General features: G+C 40.8%; 1 pseudogene; it reads right to left on the reverse strand.

The window, feature by feature from the left end:
• LOC114093225 (TBC1 domain family member 9-like) overlaps positions 1-25,776 on the reverse strand; it is a 76,265-nt pseudogene extending 50,489 nt beyond the window's left edge.
• Positions 25,777-26,392: the final 616 nt, after the last annotated feature.

Here is a 26,392-nt window from a genome sequence, read left to right on the forward strand (position 1 = left end):
CTGACAGGTTGAGAGAAACCAGACTGCAGAGGTGACCAGAAACAGAAGGCCAGTAACCAGGGGAAAGTCCCACTCTCCATTCTGGACCAGCCATCTGCATTTGAAAACAGAGCCAGACTCAGAAGGCCTGGCTCACCTGAGGTAGGACTCACACAACTTAAGGACAGATAAATGTCCAGGCTACAGACAGACCATGAACACTCTGAGCTTCTGACTATATATTCATCCTCCCTCGCCTGAACCTCTCTCTCCACTTCCTTGCCTCTGCACTATCATTGTCTATTTTCCCTTCTATTTCTTTATAAGAAACCTGACACCTTTCATGGGAGACTCATAGGAAAGCAAAAGTATGCAACTGATAATGAGCAGCAGCACCACATTGAAAGTGGCAAAAAGATTTGGGATAAACCATGAATATTCAACCAGAAGTTGGGTTGGGAGCTCAAAATCATTGCAGAATGGCATGGCTAAGCCTCCTATTCTCAGCAAAATAAAGCCACCAGTTACCTCTTCTGGGTTGTCAACAAAAGTGCATTGGGAAAAGGAAGGAGTATCAGTTGAGTTCCTGACCTGTCCCTCCACTGCCTCCCCCTGGGCTGCATATTATGAGAAAATAACTGGGTTTCTATTACACTGATATGTGTCATTGTATTGGCCACTGAGCACCTGAAACCCTCCATATTTGGCAGATTCCTCTCAACATAAGTCTTGGTGAGGGGAAGAAACCATTTTCCCATCCCAAATGGAGCTGAAAATGGCCAAATACTTTTGGTTTCTCTTACAGTGATTACAGAAGCCTGTGATCCAGGTGACATCAATTTCATTGTAAAACTGCTACCACCAACTGAGAAGTCTCTGCTAAGATGCAGATGTCCAATGCCCATGTGTAGTAAACCCCCCACCCATCCCATTGGTTTTGTTTTGTTTTGTTTTGACAGGGGATTGAACTCAGGGGCACTGAGCTACATCCCCAGCTCTTTTTCTTTTGAGACAGGGTCTCACTAATTGCTAAGCCTGACTTTGAACTTGCAATCCTGCCTCAAACTCCCAAGCTTCTAGGATTACAGGCATGTGTCACTATGCCTGGCCAAGGAAATTACATTGATTAAAAATAGATCAGGGCTGGTGGCATTGAAAATGGGGCAAAAAAACCAGTCATGTAGATAATGAACAATGGGGTCAGGAAGATGGGAACTGATTCAAAAGGAAATAAAATGCTAATACTTCCAGAGCACTTGCCCCTCCTCCAACCTATTGTGAAGTTTACCTGACTCCAAGGAAATGTTCCTCCCACCAAAGAGTTGTTTTTGAGCAACTCCTGGGCAGCTCCCCTCCTGCCTTTCTTGGAAGATATGGAAAATAGGGAGAGGCATCCCCTGGACAGCTCCCCTCCTGCCTTATGGGCATATAGTCAAGAAGGGAGGAGGGGCACATGAGAAGAAAGAAAACCTGAAATCTATAAAAGGAGCAGGACACCCCCACTCCCTTGGGCACCACCAGAAGGAGGATGTCTGTCTGTCTCTCTCTTTCTCTCCCCCCTTCCCCCTCCGTGTGTGTGTGTGTGTGTGTGTGTGTGTGTTTTATCCTTTAAATAAATTTTTTGATCTTGCCTCAGTTTCTTGGGTGTTAACACCAGGGGAAACAGGACCCAATCCTGATTTCCAAGACTAATTTCAGATGGGGGCTCTGCAGAGATTATCACCAGGATAAGCTCCTCCATGCCCCCACATCTTTCTGAGGTGTGCCTTTCTTTATTCCTGGAGGACAACAATAGATACCCATCAGCTAATTAAATTCAGTTACTCCCTACTGCCATCCTACAAGATTCAGGTGACAGGATTCATGCCAAGGTGGCTTCTAATCATCTATCCTGCAGGTCAGGCATGTTGAACTCTGCCAAAGCCATTTCTCAGAATCCTATCCAGGCCCGGCCCAGAGTGTGTCTGGCATGCGTACACAGTGTCTCTAATCCCAGTCCACCTTTGGATGCATAGAGATGGACAAAAGGTTGGAACAACTACAAGATTCTATCCAGGGCCATGGTCTGGTAAACCTCAACAGTTTCTTCCCCAACTTCTCTCCTGACTACCCTCATGGGGTATCCTGTAGTGACCAGTCAATGAAAAAGCTCTGTGCAAAAGCCTCAGTGACTCTGGGTGAGCCAAACTGCACTCTCCTGTACTAATTCCTCCCGAGCTTTCCCCTTCCCTCTCTGATCAGACTCTAGCTGTTGAGAGGAATATTTTACATAAAGAAATGCCTGGGTTCCCTTTGTTCACATATTAACCCTTTACAAGCCTTACGGATTCTCCCCATTGTTTCTATGCTCCATGAGTTTCTTTAGCTGTAGAAGGGAGGCATTTTCATTTCACCTTTTCTTTAAACTCCTACAGGATAATGACATTAAGCATCTAAGGACCATTAAATGTCCTCCTTACCCTCCAGAGAGTCCTTTGGCCCATAGAGTAGAGAAACATACCCCATGTAGGTCATATATTTTCCATGAGTTATCACAATTAGAAGTTCATTGTGGCAGGAGAGGTCAGTCATACCTCTGAGTCTGGACTTTCCAATGCCTTGGCATGAGGCAAAACAAGGGCTCTTGTTCATTCTGCCAATGATGCTAGCAATAAATTTGGAAGGACCATGTGGTGAGAGACAGGTTTTCTGGCCATCAGAAGCTCATAAGGAGACATCCCTAAAGAAAAATATGGAGTTTTCTCTGGTGCAGGTGTCTGAGTTCCATTTTCTCATGCTCATATGGGAGCTTCATTCTCAACAGTTGTGTCTAGCTCACCACTAGCCTACAAACTGAAAAAAATGGAATTTTCATGTTGTTCAGAGGGGAGCTTTGTCCTCAAAAATGAGGGGTAGAAACTGTACACCACTAGAGGTTCTGGGATGCAGGTGCTCAAAAAAAAAAAAATGCCTCATTTTCTTCTTCTACCAGGCCTGGGAAATTACCAGATCACAGTTGGAAAAAGGAGGTGTCTCATAATTTTCTGCATCCAACCTGGCCTGATTACCAACAAGAAGAATAAAAACTGGTCTCTGGAGGAAATATAAACTATAGGACTACACTTTAAGAAACTGATTTTGCAAAAGAAAAAAAATGGTCAAATTGCCCTATGTAGGGCTGGAGTTGTAGCTCAGTGATAGAGTGCTCACCTTGCATGTGGAGGGCACTGGGTTCAATCCTCAGCATCACATAAAAATAAAATAAATGGGGCTAGGGATGTGGCTCAAGTGGTAGCGCGCTCGCCTGGCATGCATGCGGCCCGGGTTTGATCCTCAGCACCACATACAAACAAAGATGTTGTGTCCGCCAATAACTGAAAAATAAATATTAAAAAAAATAAAAATAGAAATAAAAATAAAATAAAGGTATTGTGTCCATCTACAACTAAGAAAATATTTTTTCAAGTGCCCTATGTATGAGATTTTGCCTCTCAAGCTCAGAAGAGTACTTTTTAGCTTCTGCCAGATCTCTATTTCTCCAAGGCTTACAGAGCTTGTGAGAATTACAAGACTCACAGAGGACCAGTTTGAGACCAAAGAAAAAAAATCTTGTCACTTTTAAATTCAAGGCTCTGTGGGACCTAAATGGCTGGCTATTTTATGTGCTTTTACATTCTACCATCCTGATTTCTTAACAAGTTTCTTCCTAAACACTAAAGTATAGGAAGGAACAATGTAATGATCTCATATATACAAGCCTTCTTTATCTTGAGAAACTTTACCTGAGGATCACATTCCTTAGATATCTGGACTGACTCTAATTGAGGCAAAAGTACACTCCAATCTGATAAAGATGTTCTTCATACTCCTATACTAGAGTAAGAATAGCTATGTCATTTCATAGAACTCCTGTTTGGAGATATATATATATATTTTTTTTGAACTCACGATTTTATGATAAATTCACATTTGAACCTGCATGCCTAAATTAATATATTTTTCTGATTAGTCTTATTTGATCTACACGCTGTCTTTGTTCAAAGGTCAATTGTTCAAGAGTTGATTCTCAAATACATTGGAAAATATCCTTTATAAAATCCTAAGGAGGACATAGACATGGTGAAGTTGGGAATAACTCTGATAGCCATCCAGGATAAATGGCCACCTGAACCCTTGATTTCAGTGTCCACCATGGCTGTCAGACTTTATACCTGGCATTTCCAACTGTACAGGCCTGCCCTAAATTTAAGTCATAATGTAAAATCTGCTAGACTTTTAATTTCTAAATCAAATAGAAGCTTTAATAAACATCTGTGGCATTGTCTCCTACCTGTAGATATCTCCCACAAAAAGCTACAAGATCTCTGTTTCCTGTCTGTTTCAATTTAAATTAGGTAAACACATGAGAGGAAAGATGTCTTTAAAATTACTAACTCGGGTACTCAGGGTTTGTACAACTCTGGTTAAACAACAACTGATATTTTAGAGTATTAAACTATATTACAGAGTCAAGTTTTTCTAGGTGGTCAGACAATTAACAGATTGTTGATTTCTATAAAATGTCTAGAATGTAATATCCATTCCTTCTAAGATTTTCCTTCAACAGGAAAGAGAAGGTTAATACTATTAACTACTCTTGTCTGATATCTTGGTTTTTACAATTAAAATGAGTAAATTAGATTTAATATCAATGGGAGTAATCATAAATGTGTTTGTTACAAGAGACATAAGATTAATTTTCAAAGTTAAAGTGCTAAAACATAAAAAGTAAAATATAAAATCAAGTACTTTTGACTTCCTATATTCTAAAAAATAATATATTTAAACATTATGTGTGTTTTCAAAAATGGGAAAATAAAATAAGATTTGAGATTATTTTGTTTCTGTGTCTTCACTACTAGGAGTTAATATTCTATCAGGTGTAATTTTAGATACAAAGAATACAAGAGGTTTCAGTTGGTTTTTAAAGTACCATAAAAACAAGATATTTTGTGTTATTAAAGTGGAGTAACTTGTCTAAATTCAGGAATTTCATAAGGATTGTTTCAGGTTGTGAATTTTAAAAGGGGTTGTCAGCTACGAAAGAGATATAAGAAAGTTCTAGATATGGAAATCTATTTTAGTATGGAAAGTAGGAAAAAGGAAATATTTCTGGATGAGAAAATCCTTTGTGTGGTAAAATAAAAGTTGTAGAATGTCTCAGTAAGTTGCAGAAGGATTGTGGAAGGTAAATTTCAAAAACTCTGTAACTTTGGAATACAGATAAATGAGTGCTCAATATCAGCTCAATTCACAGTAGCTAAAGTAGTTAAAGCCATTCAAGACTTTTCTTAAGGACAAATATCAATGTACTGATATAAACCAAAGTTTAATCTATGTGTTGAAGTAACAAGGATTTCTTAAAACATTAATCTGCTCTTATCCATCAAGATGATCACCTGTGTCTGTTAAGTTTTATTATTTAGAGAAACTAATATGAAAGGAATTAGAGTTTGTACAACTCTGGTTAAACAACAACTGATTTTAGAGTATAACACTATATTACAGAGTCAATTTTTTCTTTAAAAGCTATACTTGGTTAATATAAGAACATCAGTGTGATTGTAGTGCTGTTACTGTATTGTTGGTATAAAAGATGTATTCATATCTTTCAAGTATAGAACTTTTTAAAATATAAGGTTTAGAATAACATTTTTTTCCAAGCTGGTGTTCTTCAAACTAAAGTTTAAAGTAAAGGTTTGGGATTATAAAATTATGTTTCTACTTGGAATGGATCCACCATTTGACACAGCTATCCCACTCTTTAGTTTATAATGAAAGGACTTAAATTCAGCATACTACAGTGACACAGCTCAATTAAATCAATGTTTATAGAAGCTCAATTCACAATAGCTAAACTATGGAACCAACCTAGATGCCCCTCGACAGATGGATGGACAAAGAAATGTGGTACATATACACAATAGAATATTACTCAGGCTTAAATAAGAATGAAATTATAGCATTTGCAGGTAAATGGATAGAACTAAAGAATATCATTCTAAGTGAAATAAGCCAATCCCAAAAAATCAAAAGCCAAATATTTTCTCTGATAAGTGGATGCTGACCAATAGTGGGGCAGAGGGATACAGAAGAGTAAAGGAACTTTGGTTTGTATAAAGGGAAGTGAGGGGAGGGGTGGAGCTGTGGGGATGGGAAGGATGGTAGAATAAGACAGATATTATTACCCTATATACATGTATGATTACATTACTGGAGTGACTCTATACCATGTACAGTCAGAAGAATGAGAAGTTGTGCTCCATTTGTGTACAATGCATTCTACTGTAATTTAAATAAATTTTTAAAAATAAAGTAAATAAAAATTATGTTTCTTGGTTCATAGCTTTTATAGAAACTAAATATGTTTTTACTCTTGTTATTTTATTTTATAATATTCTCATAAACTTTATAAATATTATCTGTTAGTGCTTTACAAAAGTACAACTTCTAATATAAAACATGAGTTAATTTGGAGCTGGGAGTATAGCTCAGTGGTAGAGCACTTGCCTAGCATACGTGAGGCACTGGATTTGATCTTCAGTACCACATAAAAAAAATAAACAAATAAAATGAAGGCATTCAGTTCATCTACAACTACAATTAAAAAAAAACATGAGTTAATTTGTAATAATAGGCCATCACCTAAAAGGACAGTCAAGATGTAAACCAACTTCCAGTACTAATACTAATCTCCAACAAAATGAAAGGGTAAATAACTGTAGTTATAGACATTAAAGTTAAAACTCAGTACTCTTTCTTTATGACTGGTGAAACTGGTTTGCCAGAGGTTTAAGACCCAAACTTGGTGACTAAATTTAAGAAGTAAAAGGGCCAAGAAAGAAAATAGCCAATATTTGGCTCTTGGCTTCTGAGGTCAGCTTGAACTCATGGAGTAAGAGGACTTCACTAAGGGCTGCAACTCTGAGCCACATGACCTCCCAATCAGGGGGAATCAATGAGACCCTGGAGAACAAAAAGCCAACAAGTGCACATATTGCAAAGAGAAGGATCATTGGAGAATAAAATGTCCCTGATGCTTCCAAGAAAAGCCACATAGCCAACAAGAACCTGACCCATCCTGGCAGACAGCACTAAAGGAGCTAAGAGGATAATCTCAAGTTCCCAAAAGCAACCCCCTGAGGGAACTCAGCTGACTTTTTATTTAAAATTTTTTTAAAGTTGTAGATGGACACATTACCTTTATATTATTTATCTATTTTATGTGGTGCTAAGGATCAAACCCAGTGCCTTACATGCTAGGCCAGTGCTCTACCATTAAGCTACAGCCCCAGCCCTCAACTGACTCTTATCAATAGATAGGAACAAAGTTGATTTGATAAGCTTGGTTTTAAACATCTAGCAAAACAAGTTATGACCAAAGTACAGCAATACCTGGCATTTAAAATAAAAGAGAATAGTTATTTTAATGTAACTTAAGATGTACACTTGTGTTAACCCTACCACAAGTCAGACTGGAGATTACAAAAGAGGAATTCTTTTTTTTAAGCAAACAGATTTTGGAAAATATCTTTTTGGATGTTGATAAATTTTTATTTATTTATTTATTTATTTATTTATTTATATGCAGTGCTGAGAATCAAACCCAATATCTCACTCATGCTAAGGTAAGCACTCTACCACTGAGCCCAAACCCCAGCCCCAAAGGAGGGATTCTTAGAAGGAGTGCTTGGTATCCATCCATCAACAGAGACTATCAGAATCAGAAGGTTTTTTAGTCAATAGTCAATTTAAGACCTACAATTCTTCCTAACTTCCTACACAGTTAAGCTTTATCTGTGTTTGCAAGTATGATTTAGCCCTACATAACAGAGATAAAGGGATCTCTACTAAACTGAGTTTAGGCCAATAGAAATATATTTTACAAAATCAGATGACATTAGATATCTTAACTACATATCATGGAGGCATCTGTGACATTATAAAAACTAAATGTTGTATTTACTTAACTCTGGCAATATTAAAGATTTGCATTCCCAAATAAAGGCCTTGTCCTCACCAGCCTTATTATGTGAATATCATTTTTAGCTCTTGAATCTCCTGGTGGGAGATTAATGGGTTTTATCATCATGATATTCATTGATATATTCCAAATGCTACAACATTTATTTTATATTAATCACATTCCAGTACTCATGTCTTTTTGTTTTCTCATAGAAGCTGTACAGATGATTGTACAGCCTATTCCTTCTGAACCAGACTTTTGCCATGGATTTCTTGACTGACCTGAAATATTCATAAAAGGGAAGCTCAAACTGCTTGCCCTGTGTTATCCCCTCTCAGCTTGAAGCAGCCAGAGTGGTCATTGCTGATTTTCCTCTCACAGCAGTAGAACTGCATTTTCAGACAGGGAACTGATGGGGGGGGGGTTGTAGTATAAATAGTAAATATTATTTGGGTTGGAGGGGGAAGATGGAAGATGATTTGGGTCTTGGATGATGGAGGCTGCCTCTGAGGGATTGAAATGCTAATATACCCAGAACACTCCCCCACTTCCTCCATCCATTACCAAGCTTATCTGCCTAGAGGGCACTTTTCCTCCCAAAAGGTTGTTAATGAAGCAACTCCTAGGTGGCCCTCCCCCACCCCCATTTGGGCAGACATGTAGAGACACCCTTAGAAGGATTCCTTCTCATATTTTGGCTCTTCTTTTGGTCCCTGATCACACACTCAAGATAAGGGGAGAAGAAGGGCATGAGAACAAAAAAAATCTAAAATATATAAAAGGGATAGGACACCCCCACTTCCTCAGATAACCAGCTCTGGGACCCCTTCTCTGTGGAGAACTCTGTTCTATCTCTGTTCTATCTTTTAAATAAAACTAGCTTTCTATGCTTGCTTTGGCATTTCTCAAGTATTCAATCTTCACATCTCGGGTAACAGAACTCCGCCCTGATTGATTCTCATCACTGCAGTATCATAACTTGTTACACATTTGTGATTATCTCAGTTTTCTTTTATGTTCCAAACTTTTAGAGAAAAAATATTTAAAATGTGCTGGGAGCCATTAGCCAAGTAGGTATGACAATTTCCTTGCCAGCGTACCCCATGTTGCTGACATGTTGCAGCGACATTGAATGTAGGTGACCTTGCTCAAGGACCAAGGCAGATTAGGGTGTTCCCGGTTTTAAGATAATCGTGTTTAGGGCGTTCCCAGTTTAGGTTCCAGGTTTAAGGTTTAAGATTATTCCTGCTGGGAATAGGGCGTATCCTGCTGCCTGAGTTCCCCTTGAGTTCTCACGGAATTCAGACAGTATATTTGGGAGATAGAAGCCCAGTGGAGGTGAATTTGGGCAGAGAACGTGGATTTGGGCAGAGAACGTGGATTTGGGCAGAGAACGTGGATTTCCCCAGAACGTGATTGTAGACGGCTGGTGTGAGTTCGGGAATAAAGACTTGCTGTTTGAATCTACAAGCTGTGTGGTGGCTCGTGATTGTGTGCCCAGCCAGACTGTGGCAAAAATGAAGTTAAAACATACAAGGAACTCTTCAATAAAATTTGTTTTGACTGTGCGTGTCCATTATCCTTGTTAAACTGTGAGATAGATCCATGAGGGTAGGAAACATGCCTCATGTGTCTTCATGTTTGCAAGACTTGGAATAGTTCCTGATACACAGTTCAGCTCAACAAGTAAAGAATATTCATTGTTACCTGGTTCTTCTCTTTAGCAGTTCTGAGTCAATGCCTCTAGAAATGAGATGGAGGTACACAGCCATAACTGCAAGAAACTTATGGGGTGGGAGGCAAACCTAGGAATGATAAAAGAAGGAAGAAGCTGGGTTGGGCATGGAGAGCCTCTTGCCACAATGCATATGTGACTAACTCTCAGCCAACATGATGGGGAGCTCCAGGACAAAGGAGAGAAGGCTGCCTGTGAGAGAAAACCCTGCACCCCAACTCCCTTTCCATACATGGGGCAAAAATTATAAGGTCCTGATGCCCCTGGAGAGTGTGGCCTCCCTCCAATGCTGTGGCCAATTCCAAGAGTGCTACTGTCAGTCTTCATAGCTCAACAGTGAATTCTTCCTTGAAGTGACATCCCAGTGGTGCTCCTCAACACAGCCACCAATTCCCACATTTGCTTTAATGCCATCCTCTCTCTAGCAGTCATTGAATTAGAATATGAATGATATTACTTCACAATTATTGAAAATTTTGATTCCAAATCAATCACAAACTTTTAAGACAGGTTAAACAATCTCAACTATGCATATTTTTAAAAATTGAACTTAATTAAGGTTCCTACCAAAAAAAGTCTACGATAATAAAATATTATTATTTTGGTGGCTGGGGTGTGGCTCAGTGTTGCAGCACTTGCCTCCCACGTTTGAGGCATTGGGTTCCATCCTCAGTGCCACATAAAAGTAAATAAACAAAATAAGGATACTGCATCGATGTATAACTAAAAAATATTTTTTAAATATTATTATTTTGTGTATAATTGTGATTACACAAAATAACCATAGTGTTCACAAGCAGCTATGTGTTTAGATTCATATGAGCAAATATGAAAGCATTTGTTATATGAATAAGTGACATTTAACATCTTTGGGAACATAGGACTATAAGCATCTGGATGGCCATCTTAAGTGACAACTGCCATTTTATAGAAAAAAGTTTCACTTTTCCACCCAAGAGTATTTCTGAGAAAGGCTCACCACTCCTTCATATCAACCCAAACCTTAACCATCCCCATTAGGACCCGCCTGGCTCTGATTCCTGAGCCTCCCCCCATAAAAGTCCCAGAACTCAAGCCTTTTTTGCTCTCTCTCCTATACAGAAATGGCCTTTATTTTTCAGCTCTGACAAATAAACTCTCGTATGTATCACTGCCTGGTCTCTGTCTTTCATTTCTCGCTTACCGTCTCTCATTCCTCGCTTTCCGTCTTTCGTTCCTCGCTTTCCCTTCAAGGACAGCAGGGTTTTACAGTGGGAATAAAATATATTTGGAGTCAGACAAAACATGGTAAGCAAATTGTTGATTCATATTGACCCCTGTTTGATTTGAGTACCCTGCAGTTGTTCGTATCTAACATGCTCAGAAGAAGACTTTGCAGCCGAACCCCGAGTTTCAAAAGAGGGAGCTCTTTGCTCCTTTAGAACAATAATAGCCTTGAAAGGCAGACTGGTTCAAAAAAGGAAAAGGATATCTCAATACTCACACAGCTGGGCTGGGGTTGTGGCTCAGCAGTAGAGTGCTCACCTAGCACGTGCGAGACCCTGGGTTCGATCGTCAGCACCACATAAAAAATAAAATGAAGATATTGTGTCCAATTACAACTAAAAAATAAATATAAAAAAATACTCACACAGTTGGCTTTCTTTCTTGCTTGTTTGCTTTCTTTAATTCATTTTCTATATCAAAAACTAGAACAGAACATTGTGGGACTGGGGCTATAGCTCAGTTGGTAAAGTGCTTGCTTCACATGCACAAGGCCCTGGGTTCAGATCCCTAGTACCACACACACACACACACACACAAAAAAAAAAAAAAAAAAAACAAGAACATTGTTCTGAATGTCAAAAGATCAATATTACTAAAGATGAATGAAAAGAAGAGACAGGGACAGAATTCATGGAGTTGAAAACCAGGTACCTTGGAGTGCTCATCCAGGACCTCCCCCACAATCTCCTTTCTCTTTGACTTCACCAATCCTCAGTTTCACTGTTTATAAAATTGGGATCGCACCAGTAGGTGCTGCAGATAGCAACTATAAAATCTAAATAAGATGCCACACATAAAGTGGTTAACATGGTGCCTCCACAGATGTAAGGACTAATATCATCTGTTCTTAATATCATTTGGAGAGTCACAGCCAGAATGGTGGAGCTGGTCTTGGAATCCCTAGTATTCTCAAGCTGTTATAGTTCCTGTCCAGTATAACCTCCCACCCTTATACCAAGAAAAAACCTTTTCTCCCAGGTAACATTTGCTTGGTATAGGGTAATAGTAATAGTACCTGTTAAACAAAAAGTCCAATCACATTGGTGATTCTGTTAACCCTGTTATATCTGGGGAAGCAGAACCTGGGGGAATAGGGACAGGTGGGGGAACAAATTCCTCAAGGGGAAGTACAGCATAACAGATAGGGCACATTGGAACTGTTGCATAGGTTTGTTCTTCATGGAGGTAGAAACCAAGGGGGCCTGCTTTGTTATATGCATTGAGCCTATTGTTCCAGGAGGGAAAAACATATTTCTGATAGCAACACAGTGGAAAAGGACTGTGACCCATTACCCCAGGACTTAGTAAGACACATATCATTATAAAAACAAAAACAAAAAACCCCATCAGATTCCCCCATAACAGGTTTACCATTTTTAAGTAACATAGAGTTGGTGTAACTCTTTGCACCCAATTCCAGTTGTTCGGGGCTGTTGCATTCAGACCTACAGATAACAGCAAAGCAATTAATGGCATTTGTCCTTATACAGTAGGGTGACATTGTGACCATTGCCCCCTCTTGTCCCCCATTGAATTCTTCAAGGTGCCACCATGACCATTCAGGCTCCAGATTTGTGACTGGAGCAGGGCTCTAGTCTCCTCAGATCCTGGATTTCAAACAGGATCTCAAACAGTATATCCTGTGCTCCCAGTGTACAGTGAACCCAGAGGAGAGCTATACGGAGGATATCTACCCAAGAAACTCCCATTTCCTGGCAGACTTAAGCTAGGAGGGTCTTTAGGATACAGTTTCATAAGTTCCACTTTCCCTGAACTCTGTGGTTAGTATGCAGCATGTAGCTTCCATTTGATTCCCATTATTTAGACGATGCCCTGGACAATTTCTGTGATGAAGGCAGGCCCATTGTCTGACTTGATGGATAAGGGCAGGCCATATCCAGAAATGGTTTCTCTTTTTTTAATATTTTTTTAGTTGTAGTCAGACACAATACCTTAGTTTTATTTATTTATTTTTATGTGGTGCTGAGGATCGAACCCAGGGCCCCACGTGTGCTAGGCGAGCACTCTTACTGCTGAGCCACAATCCCAGCCCCAGTGGTTTAGTCACTTCTCAGGCTCACTCTGTCTGGTCAGATGACCTCCACCCACCCTGAGCAAATGCACACCGTTACCAAGAGGTATAGATATCCCTTGCTTGGGATAAAAGCCTAGCTCTATAACTTTAAAAGGTAAAATTCCAACAGCCTAGACCCCTGGGATCTGTGCTGGCTGCTGGTTAGCATTATTTTTGGCACAAGTTGTACACTCTGGCTGACCTGGTTACACAGTGTATGGAGTTTGGCTATGAATTAGTACCTGTTAAACAAGATTCCAAAATAGTTTTTCCTAGGTGAAAAATTTCATTGTTTTGAAGCATCACCTGATACCCCAAGCTTTGTGGGATGAAAATCCACTGGTCTGGCAGTACCCTCCATCATTCTGGCATTTTCTGTTCTCCCTCTGTGGCAGCCCATTTATATTCTTCTCTGGTGTACCTAGGATGGTCTCGGAGCCTTGAGGCCATCATTTGAGCTGCCTGGGCTGTCCTAGGGATGATGTCCTGACACAGAGCCACTTCTTTGGCATCTAATCAGTCATTCTATTTCCTTGGCTTACTGGTGTCCATGAGAGTACATCACAGCCACTTGGGCTGGTTTCCAGACTGCTTCCAGAAGTTTGGGTATTTTTTTAATTGTTTTTAATTTTTTACTCCCTGTTGATATAAGTCTTCTTTCCTTGTAGATGGCCCCATGACACATGTAGAGTGGTAAAAACATATTTTGAATTAGTATCAATGTTGACTCACTGGTCAGTGGCATACTCTATGGCCATGCTCAGTGCCCATAACTCAGCCATTTGGTGACCACCCCTGAGGTAGCATTCCCACTTACTCCACATGTTTTTCTGAAATTACCACAAATCCAGCCCTCCTTTGTTCTTTCTGCTGCTCCCATCCATGAATAGGGTGAGATCTGGGTTTTGCAGTGGCTGGTCAGTCAGATCAGGTTGACTGGAGTAGACTTCATCTATCAGGTCCTCGCAGTTGTGTGAGGGAGGTGGATCATCTGGCAGGAAGAATGCAAAGTTTAGAGTGAGCACAGTTTCTAGTGTTACATGGGGGTTTTCATATAATGGTCCTTGATAGTGGGCCATTCAGGAGCTGGTCAGCCTTTGGTACTCCTTGTGATCCACCAGGGCAGTGATGGCCTGTGGGACTTTTACATTGATATTCTGTCCAAGGGTCAGCTTGTCAGTTGATTAAGGTCACAGTATCTGCCAAAGCTATTAGGCACAGAGGTTATCAGGTCACTAACGCAGTTGTTTCAATAAATGAGCCACTGACTGCTGCCAGGGGCCATACTCTCAGGTAAGGACCCCAAGTACAGTTCTGCTTTTTTCTGCCACAAAAAGATCAGAAGCCATTGTTATATCAGGCAGTCCAAAAGCAGGCACCCAGGTTAACTTCATTTTAATCTCCTGGAAAGCATGTTCTTGTTCAGTTCCCCAACATAGGGGGTCTTTTTCTGTCCCCTTGGTGGCCACACACAGTGGTTTAGCCATCACTGAATACAAAGGGATCCAGATTCAACAAAAACATGCTGCTCCCAAGAATTCATATTTTCTTCCTGGTATTGGGTCTGGGGATGAAACAGACAGCCTGTTTTCATTCAGGTCCTAAGATCATTGGCCAGGTGTAATGTAAAACCTAGGATACTTTACTTGTTGCTGATAGATTTGAGCCTTTTTCCAAGAGACTATAATGCACTTCTGAAAGGAGGGTCAGCAGATCTGTAGTTCCAGACCAGCAGCCCTCTCCATCTGGACTGGCCAAGGGAATGTCACCAATGTATTATAGGAGAATGCAATTCAGGTGGTTCCCAGGGAAGGCAGCTAGATCCCTTCCTAGTGTCTCCCCAAATAGGAGAGTTCTTAAGTCCCTGGGGAGTTTGGGTCCAAGTCAGCTGAACTTTCTTTCCAGTCTCTGGGTCCTGCCTTTCAAATGCAAAGAGGGGTTGGCTGATTGGGGCTAATCAGAGACAAAAGAAGGCATCCTTCAGATCCAGCCACTAACCCACTAATCCTGGAGTGAAATAGGCTGAGGAGTGTGTAAGGGTTAGGGACCACTGGGTGAAGTGTTACTACTGCCTTGTTAACTGCTTGGAGGTCTTAGATTGATAATCTTTGCTATTAGGCTTTAGCACTGGCAAAAAGAGAGTGTTCCAGGGGGGCTGGCACTCGATCAGGATCCCAGAGTCTCTCAGTCTCTGGAGGTGCTTCCTTACTCCAAAGAGTGTGTCCCTTGAGAGGGAATACTGTCTCTATCTGATAGGCTCTGCTCCTGGTTTCAATTCAACAACTAATGGGGGTGAATTCTTGGCCAACCCAGGAGGGTTGTTTTCTGCACAGTCTGAGAGGAACTCTTGAAGCAAGGAGGAAGAATTTTCATTGGCAGTTGGATTTGGGGATAGAGTCTCCATTCATCTCCCTGGGGTAATGTAACTTCCCTAACCATGGTGGGTCCCTTCCCTAAGGTCATATAGGCAGGACCATCAGGGAAGAAGGTGATTTGTGCTCCAATTTTGAAAGGAGATCTCTTCCAAGAAGGGGAACTGGGCAGTTTGGCATGTACAGAAACTCATGTGATACCAAATGTCCCCTCAGCTTACAGGTGTGGAATTCGCAGAAAGGGTTGGGTGTCTGTGAGCCAGTTGCTCCTATTACAGTAACCCCTTTACCAGTGAATGGGTGATGGGTTGCATGACCATGCTGTGTTCCATGCTCATGTCTACCCGGAAGGTCATTGGGTGGCCTGCTACTGTCATCTTGACCAAGGGCTCCATTAGACCAAGAATCAAAGAGCTCAGTCTCTCTTATTCTGAGTCCATTCTGGCCAGGCCAATAAGGCCACTAATGCTGAGCTCCACTTGGTATTGGCCCTCCTGATTCGGTGGTGGGTTCTTTTGAATCGGTTTGGCCTAATTATGATTTGGGCACTTGTGTTTCCAGTGGCCTAGTCCCCTACAGTAAGCACATTTGTCCTTCTGCAGTATAAGGTGACTTCCAGGTGTCTGGTTCTTGCAAGGTGCCCCAGGCCATCTGACTGGGTCTGGACATTTGAGTGCTGCTTCCAGGAGGGACACCTGCTTCATCTGTTTGTCCGCCTCTCTCTATGTAGTTTGATCTCGGGTTACAAAGATCTTTTTGGCTATCTCAAGAAGCTGGGAGGAGATCATACCTGTGAAACTTCTATTTCTGGAGTTTCTTTTCTGATATCTGGACTGGAGTGGGCCACAAAATTAATGCTGACCATGCGCTGATTCTTGGGGATTTCTGGATCAAAGGGGTGTGAAAATTCAAAAAGCTTCACAACGCCACTCATAAAACTCTAAAGGGGGCTCTTCCGTCTTCTGGAGTACCATAGCTACTTTAAACATGTTAGTGGGCTTTTTTGCACCTGTCTGGGCCCCTTGAAGAAGGGCATTTCAGTTTTGCTCCGGCTGGTTGCGTCTCTCTTCAGTGTTGTGATCCCAGGCTGGGTCCTTCCCTGGGGCTGCCCTTATGCCCAGACTTCAGCATCTTCCTTTTGGTCAGTGGCCTGTACTTGGAGCCATTTCCAGGCCTCCCTCAAAATTCATCTCTTCTCCTCAGTGTTAAAGAGGGTGAGGAGGAGCAGACAGCAGTCTCCCAGGGTGGTTGATGGGTTTGGAAGATTGACTCCAGGAGTTCTATAAGCACCTGTGGTTTTTCTGAGATTGAAGGGGTAGGTGCTTCCAATTCAGGAAGTCAGTGGTACCGAAAGGCTAATATAAAAAATGGAATGCCCTTCTTGAACAGTGCCATTTGTGTTGCCCTGTGGGGGCCCATGAGTCTCTTGCAGGGGTGCCGAGGTCCAGCCCCAGCAGGGGTGGGGGGAGTGGGTTCCAGGGGTCCTGAAGGAGGAGTGGCATGGGAGAAAGAAGAGGAGTCGGGACAACAGGTTGCAAGTTACGAGCAACCTCCAGAAGAAATCTCTGCTGCCCCTGGAGGGACCTTTATTTTAATCTTTTTTACAGGTGTTTTTTCAGGTAGTTAATAGATAGCTTCAAAGCCCGAAACTTTTTTGATTTACATAATTTTCAAGAGTTACAATCTTTTCTGACATACATTGATTACCTGAGATATTGAGTACATTGCTCAAAATATTTTTCTGTAACCTTAGTCAATCATGATTAAGCTTTTATGTTTTCACCTCAATCACTAGATTACATGACTCCTGACCTATTATTCACTTCTAACTTTAAAGCATACCTGTAATTATTTCATTAACCTTTAACTTTAAAGCATACTTATGATTATTGGTAAGCTTTCTTACTTCTAAACTAAAATCCCAGTAAAACACACTTAAAGTAGTGAAAGTCTAGTATTTAAAAGCCTACTACTCTGAAGTGCCTCTAAAATATATCTGTGTTAATTTTACATGATTCTATTTTAATTTCCAAGGTAATTTCCTTTTTTCATATGACCTATTCAACTGCTTTCTTAAAGAACTTCCTTGATCCTTGGTCAAAACACACCAATTCTTACGTCTTTGTAATCTTTAACTAAAGGGTAGGCTTCATACCTCAACCCACTTGTCATTTATATTAACTATGTTTTCCATTTTCATCAAGTTTCTGTGTGAGGCAAAGGAGGGTCTATTGGTTGGGGGAATGTATTTTTATTAGCCTCTTGTCCTTGGGGGAATACCATAAGCTACATATGGTGGTCCTTGTACTGTTGGCACAGCAATTGTTTTTCTGTAGCTAGGCTGTTGTACAGGTTATGGCTTTAGGATGGGGTTGGGGGGGCGGGTAGTGTAAATTGTTAACCATGGGATAAATATTTCTTGTTGTTCAGGCTTGAGGAATAACATATTGTTTGTATCCTGAGACATTGAAATGCACCTCATGGCATGTCTCAATTGTATCCTTATTCTCATTCTGGAATTTTCCTGCAATCTCAGGCAATACGTACTTTTATTATTGATTGACGTATGCCCTGTTATCCATATCTTGAGTATCATAAACAAAACACTTAACATTCCCAATGGTTCCGGTTTCCAGATGGTGTGGCCCTGCCACAGCATTCCCCACGCTGTGACCCTGTCAGACAGCCGGTGCAGGAACGCCTTCCCCACAGGGGCAGCTGCAGGGCCTGTGGTTGTTTATCAGACCTGAGGTATCTCCCCACAGGTTCTGGTTTATGATCTTCTGGCGGGGTGGGGAGCTGAGGGTGGGGGAAGAGATAGCACATGGCAGCAGGGATATCAGGCAGTGAGGCTGGTTGTCTAGGAGCCAGTTGCAGAGCTGTGGGCAAGTAGAGTGGTGGGGCAGTGACTGCTCTTCAGGATCCCCTTGTTGAATGGGCTTGCAACTTTGGAACTGTTGGCTTTTTGGCTAACATAACCCTACACTGACCCTTGGGGTTAATGCCAAACCACATCCATGGAGGCAAAGTCTTGGCAATTGGGAACCAGGAGCCTATGTAAGGAAACTGACCTGGGTGACCTGGAGTCCCAGTGACAATGCAGTGCACTGCCTTGATGGTGGGGACATGGAAGGTGCCTTCTGGAGGCTAATTAACATCAAAAGCAAGCCATTCAACCTCACAAGAGTGCCCTTTTTCAGTTTAATACTGTAATCCTCAGAGTCCCCTTTCTTAAAATACTTAATCATGCAGTCCAGGACTGTAGGGTTAGACTATATTCCTCCCGTGTCCCACCCTGTATCCGTGTGACAAGACAGACAGCGGGGCATCAGAAAAGATGTACCCATATAAACCCCAGGCTTGGCCAGAGGTTCTGCTACAGGAGATGAATCGCCATTATGCCACATGAAGTTACCACAGAACCACAGGTTGGGACTCACTCAGACTATGTAGCACAAAGCCATGGAGCCATAAAAAAAAAAAAAAAAAAGTTACATTCACTCACACCCACAGTTGAAAGAAGTTCCTCCCCCACCTTTCTTCCTTTGGGGTTCCCTGAACTGTTGGCTGGTGGGTGGTAATCAGTCTCCTCTTCTGTCCTTGGTAACAGACCTGCCTATGGTCCTGGGTCCCCGGACCTTACCTCCAGTAGACTGCACAAGAGTTTTGTCCCACTCTCTAGGGAGTCCGGGCACTGGCAGCCACTCTGGAGTTGCAGGCCCTCTAGGCAAAAAAAGAGCCCAGAATTCTCAGGTGGTGATGTCTCATTCAGTCTGAGGGCCACCGTGGACACCAGCACCGAATGCCTACAAAACTGATGGCCCAAAACCAACACAGTTGTTGGTTCCCGGCCAATGCCTTAGAAATGTTGTGGGAATCAGATAAAAAATGGCAATCAACACTCAAAAATTGTAAGAAACCAAACATTATTTTATGCCCCGAGCACGTCTCACTAGTTTTCCACAACACTTATAAGCAATCTAGTGTCATAAAATTTCTAGTCCAAAATGATACACGGTTGTGCACAAAATTTCAGAAAACAAAATATTATGGTGTGTAGGAGTTTTCAGGCAGGAAGGATGTTTACAAAAGCAGAGTACAGTAAGGGAGACTGGTGCCTCTTACAAGGCCTCTAGCCTGGGGCCTGGAGCCTTCACGGGGCATTTACACTTCAAAGGAAAATAGTTAGATCCCAGGGAAAGTCCTTTACAACCCAAAGGGTAAGAGTGGATAGTTCCAGAAATTGGTTCCCTGAAAACCATCTGATGGGAAAGGAGAGGGGAACTCTCCCTCCCTCAGGCACTAATTTTCACAGACAGTGGCCTTAGTTTATTTTTCTATTCATTCCTTGGTTAGTTCCCCACTATGAATAATCCATAGCATCCAAAGTCAGAAAGTACCTGCAATGACACACTTTGTAAGCAGGAGGTTCCCAACCTACTGTGCAGAACTGCCATTCTCCTTCCAACAAGCAAAAGGAACTGAGTAGGGGAGAGGCAGATACATTGGACTCCCAAGGAACTGCACAGATGGGCCAAGTCACAGGTCGCCTCTAGGTGTGAGGCTTCCATGCTCTTTTCCCACCCATCAGAATCTCCTGAATATAGCTGGTCTGATAAAAAGTCATCAAGAGATAAGTAATAAAACAGTGACAAGAACATAATATGAAGTTACTGTTAATGAATTAAGAAAACAAAAGTGAAACTTATCATGAGATAAAGAATATCTATCAGAAGAAAATTGTAACCACATCATGAATCAATATATGGTAATAAAGCAATTGTTGCTATTTTTAAAAAACTACAAATAAAAATGTAGTAGTTCAGGAAGGATATAATCAGACAACAGGAAGAGGTTAAAGACAAGCTAACACATCTGAGAGAAGTGACAAAAGAAAAAAGCAAAGCCATCTTCATGGAGAGAAAGGGAGAGAGAATTGCAAAGAAAAGAAATTGATGTTGCAGACAACAAATTAAGAAACTTAAAGGATAAAAATAATAAAAGCAAAAAACTAAGGAAGAAAACAAAGAAAGGAAAGAGATATAGGAGAATAGATGAGGAAGGAAGGGAGGGAGGGAAACTTAGAGAAATTCATAGCATTAGAATGTGAGACTTGACATATGTATAATGCTTGTCTATATATGAAGAAATTTTGGTAGGAGTCATAAAATTGGAATGGAGACTCTTCACTCTATCATATTTTATGTATTTTTAAAATTTTTTGAATAAAAAGAATTATTGCATTTATAGCAGAGGGGAAAAAAAAAACATGATACCCAGCAGCACAATAGGAAGGGAGGGAAAACTGTAGGCTTGATCCAACCATTTATGTATTTAAATGTGCTAGCAGTTACTTACTGAATGCCTGTCATATGCCAGGCACTGTTCTAGGTACTAAGTATGCAATAATAAAGAAAAGAGCCTAAAATCTCTGCTATCACCAACTTTCATCCTAGAGAGCATAGATGGACAACAAACAAGATATACTCTATCAAATGATAAAGGGGAGAAAAAGAGGACACAGTGAAGAGGATAGAGCCCATCTAAGAGCTGGTACCTTGGGCAGAGTAGTCAGGGAAGGGCACCCACATATGGTGACACACAGGCAGAGACCTGGAAGATGTGCTAGAGAGAGATGATAAAATATTTCAGGCAGAAGGGATGGTAAGCACTAAAGGCCTTAGGGCAGAAAGACTATCCTTGGGAAGTGTAATGGCTATGAAAAGGGTGTGTGCTACCTTTGCTCAAAGCCAAGGGAGGAAGACTTCAGAAATATTGCACCAAAAATTGGGAGAGGTACTTTCAAAAAGAGGTTTTCATTCCCTAATTTGTTATCTAACTCTAAACTAAAAAAGAAGAGTGAAGGATCAGAAAGTCATGTCACAGTGTGGGTGCCCTTAATTGGGAAGAGATGGTGTAGCATGGATTTGCCTGAAGGACAGATGTGCAAGGTCACTCTCTCCAACTGGATCTCAAAAGAAAAGGAAGTTGGATCCCAAGAATGTCTGGGAGAGAGGTGAAAGAGCCAAGAGACTTGCTGTGTTCTTGGATCATGCTGGGTGGGCTCTAGAGGGTGGCAGCCAGGGGAGGATGCATGCAGGACAGGTCATCAGAGATGCTTTCTGAGTGTCAGCCATGTATTAGGCAGGACAGAGCAGCAGACCTCATGAGAATGACAATGAATTCAATTGGAAGGTTTACAAACCCAAAGAAAAGACTGCAACTGCATCTAATAAAAAGAAAACAGTGTGCTTCCTGTGTCTATCTATCACCCAAAGAGTCAGAACCAGAGAAAACTACTTTTCCTCTCCTTACCATCATGTGTGACTACTGTAAGCAGAAAGGAGCTTTAAGTAGATTCCAGGTCAGGGAAACAAAAATGTCAGCACAAAGAATGGAGGCAGGAAGCCAACTTGGGATCAGCAAGCTCTTCTTTATTCAGGGGAGGAGTCAATAAAACACCCAAGAGGATCATTTTCAGGGCAGAAAACAATCTTGGCCCAAAACAAGAGTCTGAGTTTTATTGGCCTCATTTAGTGTGGGGCAGAAAGGAAATTCCTGGGGTTTATTAGAGTCAGCTGATCCATTAGGGTGGGACAGAAGGATAGGTGGGGAAGTTCCTGGGGTTTATTGTATTAGGATCTGCTGATCCATTAGTGTGGGGAGTCAAGTGCCAGTCAGGTTCCAGTTCTTTTGTGTTCTCGAATTTCTCCTTCCTGCCCTCCCTCTGGCTGAGGCCTGGGCCTTTAAATGACAAAAGCTCCTTACTTGGACAAGGTGGGTGAGGGAACAGCTGTAGATAGGAGATCTGCCTTAGATGTGTGGAGGTAACTTCAGTTAAATTTTAGCCTGAAAATGTCCCTGGTAAGCTTCTCCTGCTTCCCTGAAAGGGACCAAAAGTCAATAGAGCCACCAGCTTTTCTGTTCTCACCCTTTACACCCCCTTTAGCTGTGTTTTAAAGAACTTTGATAAACTTTACTCCCCTCTGTTAAATGGGATTAGGGAAGAAATGTTTTCTTTTCTTCCTGTAGTTGGCTTGAGTGCACCCACTGCAGAGGGAAATGCCTGCTGGGGGTCTAAGTACTTTGATATCTCCCTTTTTCTGTGTCTCAAAACCCTGTCCTCATTTTTAAATTGGCATTAATTGGCTTTGAGGACAGGAACCAAACTTTCAGTTACTCTAGAGGAGCCTCCACTCTGCTTTCTTGGGGAAGCCTAGCACTCCAAACAACTGCAAGCAGAGGATTAACTTTTTGAAAGATGACTACTGGAAATTTAGGAGATACGCAGTGTGCCTTGGATCAGACCTAACCAGAGGAGCTAATTCTGTAAGTAAAAGGAGGGACTGAGTGACTCCCAGCAGCTGCTGAAGCCCCTTTTGCTTCGGGGAACTCCCTCCTTCTTTCCCTGCACTGTAAGGATTGCTCCATCTCTGTCTACTTAAAAAAAGGGAACACTGAATGCAGTAAAATCACCACACCTAGACCCTTGATTTTACACTTCTGGTTGCCCCTATGTGAGAACATCTGGTCCACTTGTGGGGACATCTATGGTGCCACTGGTGTAGGAGTTAGAAACTTGGGGAGATTTTTCTCTTATCTGGTCTGTTTTAAAAGTTCCTGTCTGTCAGCCATAGTCTGGAGCTCCTTTCTGTCTGTCTGTCCTGTGTCTTTGTTTATATCTTTTTCTGGCCCTTTAAGACATGGGCAATAATGTGTTGATATCAACTGTGGAGTTTTTAAACATTGCAATGGAGATTTCACCTGTGAAAATCTACAAGGCCTTTACTATTGTGTTATGTGTGCACATTTGTGTTATGTGTTGTCAACAGATAAAAATAATGATGTCTTTATGAAAATTGGCAGATATATACAGCACTCATGAAAATTTAAAAAATGGATCCAAATATCTTTGATTCATGTGATTTAAACGGTACAATTTAAATTGGGTAAACAGATGAAAGTAAAGATGTCTTTAAAATTAAGCTTACAAGTTTTTCTAGGTGTTCAAAAAAACTAATAAAATGTTGATGTCTATGAAATAATCTGCCTAAATTCAGAAATTTACAAGGATTGTTTCAAAATGTGAACAGAAAAGGAGGTTAACAGATGGAAAAGAGAAATTAGAAGGTTCTAGGTATGGATTTAATAGAAGGAAAATGTGTTTCTGGATAAGAGAGTCTATGTAATTAAGTAAATAATAGGGTTTAAGTAAGTGATAAAGCAGGTCTGTGTAAGTTGGTTATATATGTAAGTTTTTTTGAGCAAGTAATCTTAAAGAAATTAAAAATTATACAACTATGGTTAAACAACAAAGTTATTTTGCAACATTGTGATATGTTATTTCTTTAAGAGTTAAACTTGGTTAATATAAAAACATCAATGTAATTGTGGTGCTATTAATGTGTTCATATCTTCCAGTATACAAGTCTGTAAGGTAGAAGTTTTAAAAGAGCATTATATCAAGCTGGTGTTCTAAAGTTCTATGGTAATTTTAGGCTTAAAAGAAAAACATATTGGAGATTTATATATATCATTTGATGTTCTATAACTGGACCTGTTATCAATAAGATATGTAAAGTTTTATGTTCCTTTTTACACTGAGGTACAATTTAATGTATTTTTAAGTTAATGAGAGCCTAATCTATGTAAAGGTTAATATTATAAAACACAAAAGTACTTTGCTACTTTTCTACAAAAGGTTAAAAGCTTTAAGCCTTTCTTTAATTCATGTTTTAGATGTGATATTATATTGTGTTAGCTAATATTCATGTGAACTTGAGCAACAATTTATGTAAGCTTTGTAAAATGATGTTTAAAGAGCAAAGATCAGCTTCAGAACTAGAGCTTAAGATTTATGAAGAGGAGGATTAACTTTTTGAAAGATGACTACTGGAAAGTTAGGAGTTACTTAAGTTTTATGAAGAGCCCCGCCTTATGTGAGATAAGGCTCTGTGTCCCATCTCACTACATGTGAGAATGACTATGAAAGAAGTAGGCCAAATTTCAGTACATTTAAAGTTGTGTCCAAAAGTTGGTTTTTGTCAAGATTACTAGGATCTCAAACAGGGGATATAATGTATAACTCTGCCAAAGTTCAAGGTAGCTATTACATGAACTAAATATATTTTTACTCTTGTTAATTTTATTTTGTAGTTTTCTTATAAACGGTCTAAAGATTGCCTGTTAATGTTTTGCAGAAGTACTGCTTTAAGAACACACAACCTGCATTAATTTAAGATAATGAGTTATCACCTACAGGATAGAGAGATAGACATTAAAGCCCAGTACTCTTAATATAAGGCTGTTGAAAATTATTTGCTGGATGTTTAAGATTAAGATTTAAAATTAAAGTTAAATTAAAAGGGCCAAGAGAACCAATATTTGGCTCTTGCCCTCTGAGTCAGTCGAAATCCAGGGAACAGGGGACTTCTCTAAAGAGCTTTGCAACTCTGGGCCACATAACCTCCCGATCAGGGAGGTTAATGAGACCACTGGAGAACAGAAAGCCAATCAGTGCATTTGCTATGAAGAGGAAGGTCATCAGAGAAGGGAAACATCCCTGATACTTCCAAGGGAAGCCACATGGTCAAGCAAGACCCATCTTAGCACAAATGGCACTAACAGAACTGAGAAGCTGCTGTAAAGTTCCCCCAGGACTCCCATGGAACCTCAGCTGACTTAACAATAGATAGAAACAAAAGTCAGTTTGATTGTTTAATCTTAAACACTTAGCAAAGACAGTTAAAGCCAAAACACAGTTATTCCTGGGCATTTTAAATAATAATAATAATAATTAAATGTAACTTAAGGTATACGCCTTGTGTTAGCCCCCAAGAATAAGTAAACTGGAGGCTACAAAAGAGATTCTTAGGCAGGAATGCCTGATAGCTATCAAAAGGAACTTCCAGAGAAGTTTTTAGTTTAAGGCCTACAGATATTCCTAACCTACACAGATAGGTTTGGTGTTTGCTAGTATGATCATGCAGCCCTAAGTAACACAATTAAATGTTTCTCTATTAGACACAGAGGTCATACTAGTAAAAGGATTTTGCAAGATCAGATGACATTAAATTATTAAACTGTATCTTATGGGGAAGGACATCTGTAACACTAAAAGTTAAATGTTATGTTTACAGTCCTGATAACTGGGGATGTTAAAGCCTGATGAGAAAACTTCTATTATACAGCGATTTGTTCCAGCTGCTGCAACATTTATTCAGTACTCATGGTTTTTGTTTCTCTCATAGAAGCACCCATCCCCAGATGACTTTACAACCTGTTCTTCCCCAACCAGACTTCAAACCGAACTGACTTCTAAAAGGGAACTCAAGTCCCTCACGTCGTCCCCCACGTTGTCCCCCATGTTGTCGAGCCCCCCTCATGTTTGACACCCCCTCTCAGCTCTGAAGCAGCCAGAGCAACCGTTGCCCCTTCTCCTTACAGCAATAAGGAGTTCCTAAAATTAGAGGGGGGAATGAAGCCAGAAATAGATAGACAGTGTAGATAGGTAAATCAAGTCAGGTTGAATCTAGGAGTCCAATTTTGGATGAATCTGGGAAGTTGAAGACTGTCCCCTGAGGGTTACTGGTTACTCTACCAAGATGTAGAGCCTGCCCAAATAGACCCCCAACTGAGGGAACCATGATTGGTTCCCAAGTTTCCAGACAAAGTGGGGAATGAGAAACAAGCCTCTACCTCAGAGCAAAACTTGTCCAAGGAAGGGGGCATGACCCTTGTCCTTGGAAAGACCCACAGAGTACTCCTAGGCACATACCCACCCTGCTGAGTTGTTTACCTACAAATAACAGGAGAGATCTATGGAGGCAGGTGTCCCTGACTCAGTCAGGCTAGGTGAGGACCCCTAGCAACCCCCTAGCAACCACCAATCAGCATGAGACAGAGAAAATACCTGGGATGCCAGATGACCCTCTATGTTGTGTTTACTGTGGTTGATAACATGTTGGGAAACTATATAGTTC

Source organism: Marmota flaviventris, chromosome 8 (assembly GCF_047511675.1).
Source record: "Marmota flaviventris isolate mMarFla1 chromosome 8, mMarFla1.hap1, whole genome shotgun sequence".
Classification (NCBI taxonomy): Eukaryota; Metazoa; Chordata; class Mammalia; order Rodentia; family Sciuridae; genus Marmota; species Marmota flaviventris.